Below are 11,747 nucleotides of genomic sequence, written 5' to 3' on the forward strand. Positions count from 1 at the left end.
GAGGTAGACCTTCTCATCTATGGACAATTGATCTTCGATAAGGCAGTCAAGCCAACTCACCTGGGACAGAACAGTCTCTTCAATAAGTGGTGCCTAGAGAACTGGATAGCCACATATAAAAGAATGAAAGAGGATCCATACCTCACACCCTATACAAAAATTAACTCAAAATGGATCAAAGACCTAAACATTAGTTCCAAGGCCATAAAACTTTTAGAGGAAAATGTAGGGAAATATCTTACAAATCTTATAATAGAAGGTGGATTCCTAGATCTTACACCCAAAGCACGAGCATTGAAGAAAGAAAGAAATGAGAACTCCTCAAAATTAAACACTTTTGTGCATTAGAGAACTTCGTCAAGAAAGTAAAAGATAGCCTACACAATGGGAGACAATATTTGGAAATGATATATCAGATAAAGGTCTAGTATCCAGAATATATAAAGAGATTGTTCAACTCAGCAACAAAAAGACAAACAACCTAATTACAAAGTGGACAAAAGACAAGAACAGACACTTCTCAGAAGAGAAAATACAAATGGCCAAAAGCACCTGAAAAGATGCTCAATTTTCCTGGCTATTAAGGAAATGCAAATGAAAACCACAATGAGATATCATCTCACACCCACCAGAATGGCCATTATCAATAAAACAGAAAATGATAAGTGCTGGAGAGGATGTGGAGAAAGAGGCACACTTATCTACTGTTGGTGGGAATGTCAAATGGTACAATCGCTGTGGAAGGCAGTTTGGCAGGTCCTCAGGAAGTTAAGTATAGAATTGCCATATGATCCGGCAATACCATTGCTAGATATCTACTCAGAGGACATGATGGCAAGGGTAAAAACGGACATTTGCACACCAATGTTTATAGCAGCATTATTTACAGTTGCCAAGAGATGGAAACAGTCCAAATGTCCATCAACAGATGAGTGGGTAAACAAAGTGTGGTATATACGTACGATGGAATATTATGCAGCTGTAAGACAGAATAAAGTTATGAAGTATGTAACAACATGGATGGACCTTGAGGACATTATGCTGAGTGAGATTAGCCAGAAACAAAAGGACAATACTGGATGGTCTCACGGTTATGAACTAACATTAGTGAATGAAGTTGGAGAATTTCAGCTAAGAATAGAGACTATCAGGAGGTATAAATAGGGTAGATATTGGGTAATTGATATAGAAGATATAAACAGGGTAGATATTGGGTATTTGGAGATGAAGGGATACAGATCGTGCAACAGGACTGATTGTAAAAATTCAGAAATGGATAGCACAATACTCCCTACCTGTACTATAATAACGTTAGTACACTGAATGAAGTTGAATGTAAGAATGATAGAGAAAGGAGGGCTGGGGGCACAAATGAAATCAGATGGAAAGATAGATGATAAAGACAGAGATGATATAATCTAGGAATGCATAGAATATAGAATGATAGTGACCAAATGAACAAATTAAAAAATGTTTTTGCATGAGGAAGAACAAAGGAATGTCAATATTGCAGTGTGTCAAAAATAGATGATAATTCATATTTCAAAACTTTAATTTATGTGTAAGAGTAAAGCAAAAAAATATTTATTTGATACAAAATTTATAATTTTACTAGCACATTTCCTAATATAACTTATGTGGACAGTTTAATTGAAACCATAAGTACATGGAACCTTGAGTAGGGCATGAGATTTTGTAGGTTTGTCCAGAGTGATGCTCTGATAAATCCCAGAGTGATTTGAACAGTGAATAAAAAAGTATTTGCAATTTATTTTAATATTTATTCCCCCATTATTTATTTATTTTTAATCCATATGTTTTACTCATCTGTTGATAAGGTAGATAAAAGGAGCATCAGGCACAAGATTTTCACAATCACACGGTCATATTGCAAAAGGTATATCATTACACAATCATCTTCAAGAAACATGGCTACTGGAACACAGCTCTACATTTTCAGGCAGTTCACTCTAGTCTCTGCATTACACCTTGATTAAAAAGGTGATATCCATATAATGCATAAGAATAACCTCCAGGATAACCTCTCAATTCTGTTTGAAATCTCTCAGCCATTGACTCTTTATTTTGTCTCATTTCACACTTCCCCCTTTTGGTCGAGAAGGTTTTCTCAATCCCTTGATGTTGAGTCCCAGCTCATTCTAGGGTTTCTGTCCCACGTTGCCCTTGGGGGAATGGCGAGAAAGGGGGAGAATTCAACTTCCCCATGTGGAGAATTCCTGATAGTCTCACAAGCAGTGGGGACAACCAAAGCAATATGCTGAGCCCTCATCTTGGAGTTTGTTTACATGAAACTTAACCCTGCAAAAGACAGGTTAAGCCTACTTAAAATTAGGCCTAAGAATTATCCTCAGAGAACCTCTTCTGTTGCTCAGATGTGGCCTCTCTCTCTCAGCCAAAATGACAAGCAAACTCACTGCCCTCCCCCTCTCTATGTGGGACATGACTCCCAGGTGTGTGGCTCTCCTGGCAACGTGGGACAGAAACCCTAGAATGAGCTGGGACTCAACATCAAGGGATTGAGAAAACCTTCTCGACCAAAAGGGGGAAGCGTGAAATGAGACAAAATAAAGAGTCAATGGCTGAGAGATTTCAAACAGAATTGAGAGGTTATCCTGGAGGTTATTCTTATGCATTATATGGATATCACCTTTTTAATCAAGGTGTAATGCAGAGACTAGAGTGAACTGCCTGAAAATGTAGAGCTGTGTTCCAGCAGCCATGTTTCTTGAAGATGATTGTGTAATGATATACCTTTTGCAATATGACCGTGTGGTTGTGAAAATCTTGTGCCTGATGCTCCTTTTATCTACCTTATCAACAGATGAGTAAAACATATGGATTAAAAATAAATAAATAATGGGGGAATAAATATTAAAATAAATTTAGTAGATTGAAATGCTGGTGATCGGTGAAGGGGAGGGGCAGGGGGTATGGTATGCATGAATTTCTTTCTTCTTTTTATTTTTTTTCTGGATTGATGCAAATGTTCTGAGAGGTGATCCTGGTGATGAATATACAACTATGTGATGATAGTGTGAGTTATTGTTTATATACCAAGAATGGAATGTTCATATGGTAAGAATGTTTGCATTCATATGTTATGTTTTTTAAAAATTTAAAAATTAAAAAGAAAAAAAAAGATCTTGAAAGAGAAGGTCTTCCAGCCAAGAATTCTGTGCCCAGCCAAACTGCCCTTCAAAACTGAGGGAGAGATTAAACCTTTCACAGACAAAGAAGTCCTGAAAGAATTTGTCAACAAGAGACTGGTCCTACAAAAAATACTAAAAAGAGATCTGGCGGCTGAAAAAAGAGACAGGAGAGGGAGGACTGGAGGAGGGTACAAAATTAAAGAGTACCACTAAGGGTAATTCAAAGAATATGAAGAGAAAGAGGGAAAAATATATATAAATTGACAAATAAAATAGAAAGATAAGATGGTGGATTCAAGAAACGCCTTTTCAATAATAACTTTGAATGTTAATGGACTAAACTTACCAATTAAAAGATACAGATTGGCAGAATGGATTAAGAAACATAATCCAGATATATGCTGTTTACAAGAGACTCATCTTAGACACAAGGATAGAAATAGATTGAACATGAAAGGATGGGAAAAGATTCTCCATGCAAGTTATAACCAAAAGAGAGCAGGAATAGCTATACTAGTATCGAACAAAATAGACTTTAAATGTAAAGACATCACAAGAGACAAAGAAGGACACTATATACTAATTAAAAGGTCAATTCACCAAGAAGATATAACAATCATAAATGTTTACACCCCCAATCAAGGTGTCCCAAAGTGCATGAGACAGATATTGGCAAAACTGAAGGGAGTGATAGATGTTTCAACAATAATAGTAGGAGACTTCAATATACCACTCTCCTCTATAGATAGAACAACCAGATAGAAGATCAACAAGGAAATACAGAAGTTAAATAACTGATAAGTGAATTAGACCTAACAGATGTATATAGGTCATTGCACCCCAAAGCAAAAGGATATAAATTTTCTTCTAGTATTCATGGAGCATTCTCCAGGATAGATCATATACTGGGGCAAAAAACAGGTCTTTATAAATTTAAAAACATTGAAATTATCCAGAGCACTTTCTCTGATCACAATGGGGTGAATGTGGATCTCAATACCCATCAAAGAATGAGAACATTCACAAATATATGGAGATTAAATAACACAGTCTTAAACAACCAATGGGTCATAGAAGAAATTGCTAGAGAAATCAGTAGCTATCTGGAGATGAATAAAAATGAGAATACAACTTATCAGAACTTATGGGATGGGGTAAATGCTGTGCTGAGAGGGAAATTTATTGCCCTAATGCTTATATTAAAAAACAAAAAACAGCAATATTGACGACTTAACAGCACACCTGGAGGAACTTGAGAAAGAACAACAAACTAATCCCAAAGGAAATAGAAGAAGAGAAATAACAAAGATTAAAGCAGAGATAAATGAATGGGAGAACAAAAAAACAATAGAAAGAATCAGTAAAACCTGAAGTTGGCTGTTTGAGAAAATCAATAAAATTCATGAACTGGTAGCAAAACTGACAAAGAAAAAAAGAGAGAGGATATAAATGAACAAAACCAGAAATGAGAAGGGGTGCATATCCACAGACCCTGTGGTCTCAACAATCCAATCACAAGTAAAGAGATTCAATCAGTCATCAGAAATCTTCCTACAAAGTAAAGCCCAGGGCCAGATGGCTTCACAGGGGAATTTTATCAAACATTCCATAAGGAACTAAAACCAATTCTTCTCAAGCTTTTCAAAAAAATTCAGGAAAAAGGAACTCTACGTAACTCATTTTGCACGAAGCTGGAGGTCTCGCGATGCCGGACTTTAAGGCATATTATGAAGCCACAGTGGTCAAAACAGCATGGTATTGGCATAAAGATAGATATATCGACCAATGGAATCGAATAGAGTGCTCAGATATAGACCCTCTCATCTATGGACATTTGATCTTTGATAAGGCAGTCAAGCCAACTCACTTGGGACAGAACAGTCTCTTCAATAAATGGTGCCTAGAGAACTGGATATCCATATGTAAAAGAATGAAAGAAGACCCGTATCTCACACCTTATACAAAAGTTAACTCAAAATGGATCAAAGATCTAAACATTAGGTCTAAGACCATAAAACAGTTAGAGGAAAATGTAGGGAGATATCTTATGAATCTTACAACTGGAGGCGGTTTTATGGACCTTAAACCTAAAGCAAGAGCACTGAAGAAAGAAATAAATAAATGGGAGCTCCTCAAAATTAAACACTTTTGTGCATCAAAGAACTTCATCAAGAAAGTAGAAAGACAGCCTACACAATGGGAGATAATATTTGGAAATGACATATCAGATAAAGGTCTAGTATCCAGAATTTATAAAGAGATTGTTCAACTCACCAAAAAAAGACAGCCAACCCAATTACAAAATGGGAAAAAGACTTGAACAGACACCTACCAGAAGAGGAAATACGGATGGCCAAGAGGCACATGAAGAGATGCTCAATGTCCCTGGCCATTAAAGAAATGCAAATCAAAACCACAATGAGATATCATCTCACACCCACCAGAATGGCCATTATCAACAAAACAGAAAATGAAGCTAATATCATTTTAATACAAAAAAAATGGGTAAAGATGCTATAAAAAAAGAAAACTACAGGCCAATCTTCCTAATGAATATAGATTCAAAAATTCCCTATAAAATATTAGCAAATCAAATCCAACAGCACATTTGAAGAATTATACACCATGACCAAATGGAGTTTACACCAGGAATGTAAGTATGGTTCAACACAAGAAAATCAATTAATGTAATAAAACACATTAACAAATTGAAAGGGGAAAAAAATCATATGTTCATCTTGATTGATGCTGAAAAACATTTGACAAAATTCAGCATCCTTTTCTGATAAGAACACTCCCAAAGATAGGAATCAAAGGTAATTATCTCAGTATGATAAAGGGAATATATGAAAAAATGATAGCCAGTGTTATACTCAGTGAAGAGAGACTGAAAGCTTTCCCTCTAAGATCAGCTACAAACAAGGATGCCAACTGTCCCCACTATTATTCAATATTGTGCTAGAAGTTCTAGCTAGAGCAATCAGGCAGGACAAAGAAATAAAAGGCATCCAAATTGGAAAGGAAGAAGTAAAACTCTCATTATTTGCAGATTATATGATACTATACTTGGAAGATCTTGGGAAATCTACAGCAGAGTTACTCGAGCTAATAAACAAATTCAGCAAGGTGGTGGGATTTAAAATTAATGTGCAAAAATCAGTAACATTTCTTTATACAAGCAATGACCTAGTTGAGGAGTCAGTTAAGAAAAAAATCCCATTCAACATAACAACTAAAAGAATCAAATACTTAGGAATGACCTTAACTAGGGACATAAAGGGTGTGAACACAGAAAACTTCATAACATTGTTAAAAGAAATCTAAAGAGATCTAAATAGGTGGAAAGACATTCCCTGCCCATGGATAGGAAGGTTAGATACAGTGAAGATGTCAATTCTCCCCAAATTGATCTACAGATTCAACACAGTACCAATCAAAATTCCAACAACCTACACTGATGATTTGGAAAAGCTAACTACCAAATTCATCTGGAAGAGAAAGGGACCCCGAATAGGTAAAAGCACCCTAAAAAAGAAGAACAAAATGGGAGGATCAACTCTTTCTGACTTTAAAACCTATTATAAAGCCACAGTGGTCAAAACAGCATGGTCCCAGAAGGATTTGAAGAGTGAATAAAAAAGTATTTGCAAAGTCCCCTTCGGGAAATGGTGAGAAAGTGGGAAAATTCAACTTCCCTAAGTGGAGAATTCTTGATACTCTCACAAGCAGTGGGGACAACCAAAGCAATAGGCTGAGCCATCAGTCTTGGGGTTTTTCATATGAAACTTAATCCCACAAAAGATAGGCTAAGCTTACTTAAAATTAGGCCTAAGAGTCACCCCTAAGAGAACCTCTTTTGCTGCTCAGATGCGGCCTCTCTCTCTCTCAGTCAGCACATCAAGCAAACACACTGCCCTCCCCCTCTCTGTATGGGACATGACTCCCAGGGGTGTGGACCTTCTTGATAACATGGGACAGAAATCCTAGAATGAGCTGGGACTCAGCATCAAGAGATTGAGAAAACCTTCTCATCCAAAAGGGGGAAGAGAGAAATGAGATAAACTAAAGTGTCAGTGGCTGAGAGATTCCAAACAGAATTGAGAGGCTATCCTGGAGGTTATTCTTATGCATTAAATACATATCACCTTTTAGTTAAGGTGAGACAGAGCGGCTGGAGGGAACTGCCTGAAAATGTGGAGCTGTGCTCCAGTAGCCATGTTTCTTGAAGATGATTGTATAATGATATAACTTTTGCAATGTGACTGTGTGGTTGTGAAAACCTCATGCCTGATGCTCCTTTTATCTACTTTATCAACAGATGAGTAAAATATGTGGATTAAAAATAAATAAATAAATGGGGAACAAATGTTAAAATAAATTTAGTAGATTGAAATGCTAGAGATCAATGAAAGGGGGGGTTAGGGGCATGGTGTGTATGAATTTTTTTCTATTTTCTTTTTTACTTGTTCTGAGTTGATGCAAATGTTCTAAGAAATGATCATGATGATGAATATACAACTATATGATGAAAGAAAAAAAGAATGTTCATATTGTATGTTTATTGGTTTTATTAATAAATTTTTTTTTAATGCAGGAGATCTGAGTTAAGTAATACCCGCACAAAGTATACCATGGGATTTCCTTCATAAACTTAATACAGGCTATCCTATCAACTAGCATCCCTTCAAATATCGGTTTCTTTTTAATTGATCTTTTAAGTGATTTTTTCTAACCCATCTCCCCATCTAGATGGCAAACGGAATGAGCAATGGTGGTTTTGTTAATTTTTATAGTACTTGATCAAAGAAAAATTGCACAATGAGGTATGGATATTTCATCAATAATTGTAAAAACAAAACAAGACAATGCAGATGGATAGATAGATTAGAAGTGAGGTGCTGATTTATTGTGTTGATTTGAGAAAAAAAGGAATTGCTTGAGTTGGAAAGGAATGGCAGCCTTTAACTCCTCTTTGTTTCTGACTCAAAGACAACCTAAAGCCCCGAATGCTCATCTTTGGATCCCATACTGAAAGTTGAGGTAATAATGTAGAAGCTCATCTCAAGGAATTGAGTTTGAGTTTTCCCGGTTTAGAGATAAGAAAGAGCTTAGTTAAGCATTCCCACACCTGGGTAAACTTATGCTCCCTCAACTGAGTTATGGGCCTAAACCAAACTCCTAGAATCTCCAAAACTGAGAGGAGGGATATGACAACTTGGAAGTACAAGCACTTGAAAAAACTTGAATAGAATATGGGGCTCTGAGTTTCAGCAGAGAGTTGGGGTCAGCAAGGAAAGTCATACAAATGTTTTCATGAGAAGACAGGAGAGCTAATATGAAGTAATCAGGGAAAATCTGATTCCTGGAGTTATGGGTTACTTGGAAATTCCATTGCCCACCAACGCCAATTCCTAGAGTTATGAGTTACTTGGTAAATCCAGCTCAGAGGCATGGCATAGTAGACTAGGCATTTCCTTTACAGAGGGTGAATATATAAATACCCATCCAGGGTTCCAGTGTGAGCATGGTCAGTTCTTCCCTCAGCCACTCTCTGTCCTGTCCACAGATTACACAGTGGAGAATCTCATCCAGTTGTTCATTGCTGATTTGATTCTGAAGATCCTCGGTGGACTCTTTCAGGCTTGGCAAAAGATCCAAAGATTTGTCAGGAGTAAACTCAAGAGGCATCTGAATTTAGTATTCTCAGATTGTAGATCCTTGGAAAATTCAAAGACATAAGCTGGGATGAGCCAAAAGGATCCAGAAGAAGAGCTGGAGGCACTTTCTGTGTGGACTTTACTGTAGGACTCAGGAGGAGTGAGAATTAATGCAGGAAAGGATATGGAGAGATAGAATCACTTATTCATTGCTGGTGGGAATGTAAAATGGTGAAAGCATTGTGGGAGACATTTTGGTGGTTCCTCAAAAAGTTATGTATAGGGGTGGTGTGGGGAAGGGATCACCCTGTTGGGTGTGGGAATAGCTGTCTCACAATCACAGTATCTGGCAGACCCATCTGTGCTGTGGTTCAGCTGATCAGGTTGGCTCCCCAGTTTCTTTGGCAGAGACTTGCCAGCCCCTTCAGAGCACACTGACCTCAAGTCACTTTGACCAGGACTGGCAGGACTGAAGGAGGAGAGTCGAGTGCACCATCTACTGGCCAGATGTGGCTGGGAATTGAGCCTGAATCTCCTGCATGGTGGGCAGCCATTCTGCCACTGGAGTTCCTGGAAGAAATCCCCTACATGAGATCCACACCTTGATTACATACCCAAACATCAGGATATACATTGCATCTGCTACCTGAGCTCCACACCTTGATTTGGCAGAGAATAACTGACAAAGTGCAAAAGGAAACAGAAAAACCCAAGGAAATGCAAAACTTTAGAAGAGAGAGGGAAACCAACTTGCAAAATAGCCATATCAAGATAGTCAAATGCCCTAAACACAACAGAAAATCACAAAGCACATGAAGATCCACTAAGAAACAGCCCAGCCAAATGACCAAATCAAAATTCCAGAGGGGACACAGAACAACCACTCAAGGATATTTATAAGGAAATAAAGATTATCAGGAAGACACTAGAAGAGAATAAAGAAGAATTCAGGAGGATAAATAGAAAAATGGCAGATTTCACAGAAATGAAAGATAAAGTAAACCAAATTAAAAATATATTGAAGGCACACAATAGCAGATTCAAAGAAGCAAAAGAAAGAATTAGTGAGCTAGAAGATAGAACAATAGAACTGGAGTGCAAGAAAGATGGAAAAAAATGTAAGTGGCTCTTAGGGAAATGAAGAACAAGGGGGGCACAAATATAAGAATTATTAGCGCCCCAGAAGAAGAGAAGAGTAAGGGGTTGGGAAAGTTAGTTGAAGATAAAATTGGAGGAAACTTCCCAACTCTTATAAAAGACATGAATAGGTGAATCAAAGAGGCCCAGCCAACTCCAAATAGAATAAATCCAAACAGGCCTACTCCAAGACACATACTGATCATATTGTCAGGTGTTGAAGGGAGACAGAAAGTCCTGAAAGCAGCACAAGAAACACAATCTACTACATACAAGGGAAAACACATAGGGCTGATTTCAGACTACTCAACAGGCACCATGGAAGCAAGAAGGAAATGGTTTGATATTTTTAAGATCCTGACTGAGAAAGGCTTTCAACCAAGAATTCTTTATCCAGCCAAGTTATCATTCAAAATTGAGGGAGATATTAAAATTTTCAAAGACACAGAAAGATTGTGAGAACTAATCAATAAGAGACCAGCCCTACAATAAATACTAGAAGGATCCCTCTCAGGTGATAAAAAAAAAAGACAGAAGAGGGAGGTCTGGAGGAGGGCAGAGAACTGAAGAATATGAGCAAAGGTAATCTAAAGGAAAAGAGAGAGAAAAGGAAAATAATATATAGATCTGGCAAATAAAAACTAAAGGGCAGGGCCGGCCATGGTGGCTCAGCAGGCAGAGTTCTTGCATGCATGATGGAGACCCGAGTTTGATTCCCAGTGCCTGCTCATGCAATACAAAAACAAACAAACAACAAAAAACAGAAAAAAGAAAAATAAAGGACAAGATAGTAGAGTCAAGAACCACTTTTACAGTAATTACTTTGAATATTCATGGATCAAACTCACCAATTAAAAGATGCAGACTGACAGAATGGATAAAAAAAAAAACACAATCCATCTATATACTGTTTACAAGAAATGCATCTTAGACTCAAGGATACTGTTAAATTGAAAGTGAAAGGATGGAAAAAGATCTTTTGAGCAGGCTGTAATCAAAAGAAAGCAGGAGTAGCTATACCAATATTAGGCAAAATAGACTTTTAATGTAGACATCATAAGAGACAAAGAAGGGTGCTACATATTAATAAAAGGGACAATTCACCAGGAATAACAATCATAAATGTGTGTGATCCCAGTAGCTTCCTAAACTTCACACCCAAAGCACAAGCAACAAAAGAAAAAACAGATAAATGGGAACTCCTCAAAATCAAATGCTTCCATATCTCAAAAGACTTTGTCAAAAAGGTGAAGAGGCAGCCAGCTCAATGGGAGAAAATATTTGGAAACCATATATTAGATAAAGGCTTGATGTCCTGTTTACATAGAGAAATTATACAGCAGAACAACAAAAGAACAAACAACCCAATTATAAAATGGGCAGAGGAAATTGTCATGGTCAGGTTCATGTGTCAACTTGGCCAAGTGGTGGTTGGGCAAGTGCTGGCTTGTCTGTTGCGATGAGGACATTTCATAGAATTAAATCATGATCATATCGGCTGCATCCACAGCTGATTCCATTTGTAATCAGCCAAAGGGGCGTATCTTCTGCAATGAGTGATGCTTAATCTGATCACTGAAAGCCTTACAAGGAGGATTCAGAAGAGACAGGCTCTTCCTGTTTCAGCTGGTGAGCCTCTCTTGGGGAGTTCATCCAGACCCTCCATTGGAATCGTCAGCTTCACAGCCTACCCTGTGGATTTTGGACTCTACATTCCTGCAGTCACGTGAGACACTTTTATAAATTTTATATTTGCGAGTGTTCCCTGTTGATTCTGTTTCTC

The sequence above is a fragment of the Tamandua tetradactyla genome, chromosome 16 (assembly GCF_023851605.1).
Source record: "Tamandua tetradactyla isolate mTamTet1 chromosome 16, mTamTet1.pri, whole genome shotgun sequence".
Taxonomy (NCBI): domain Eukaryota; kingdom Metazoa; phylum Chordata; class Mammalia; order Pilosa; family Myrmecophagidae; genus Tamandua; species Tamandua tetradactyla.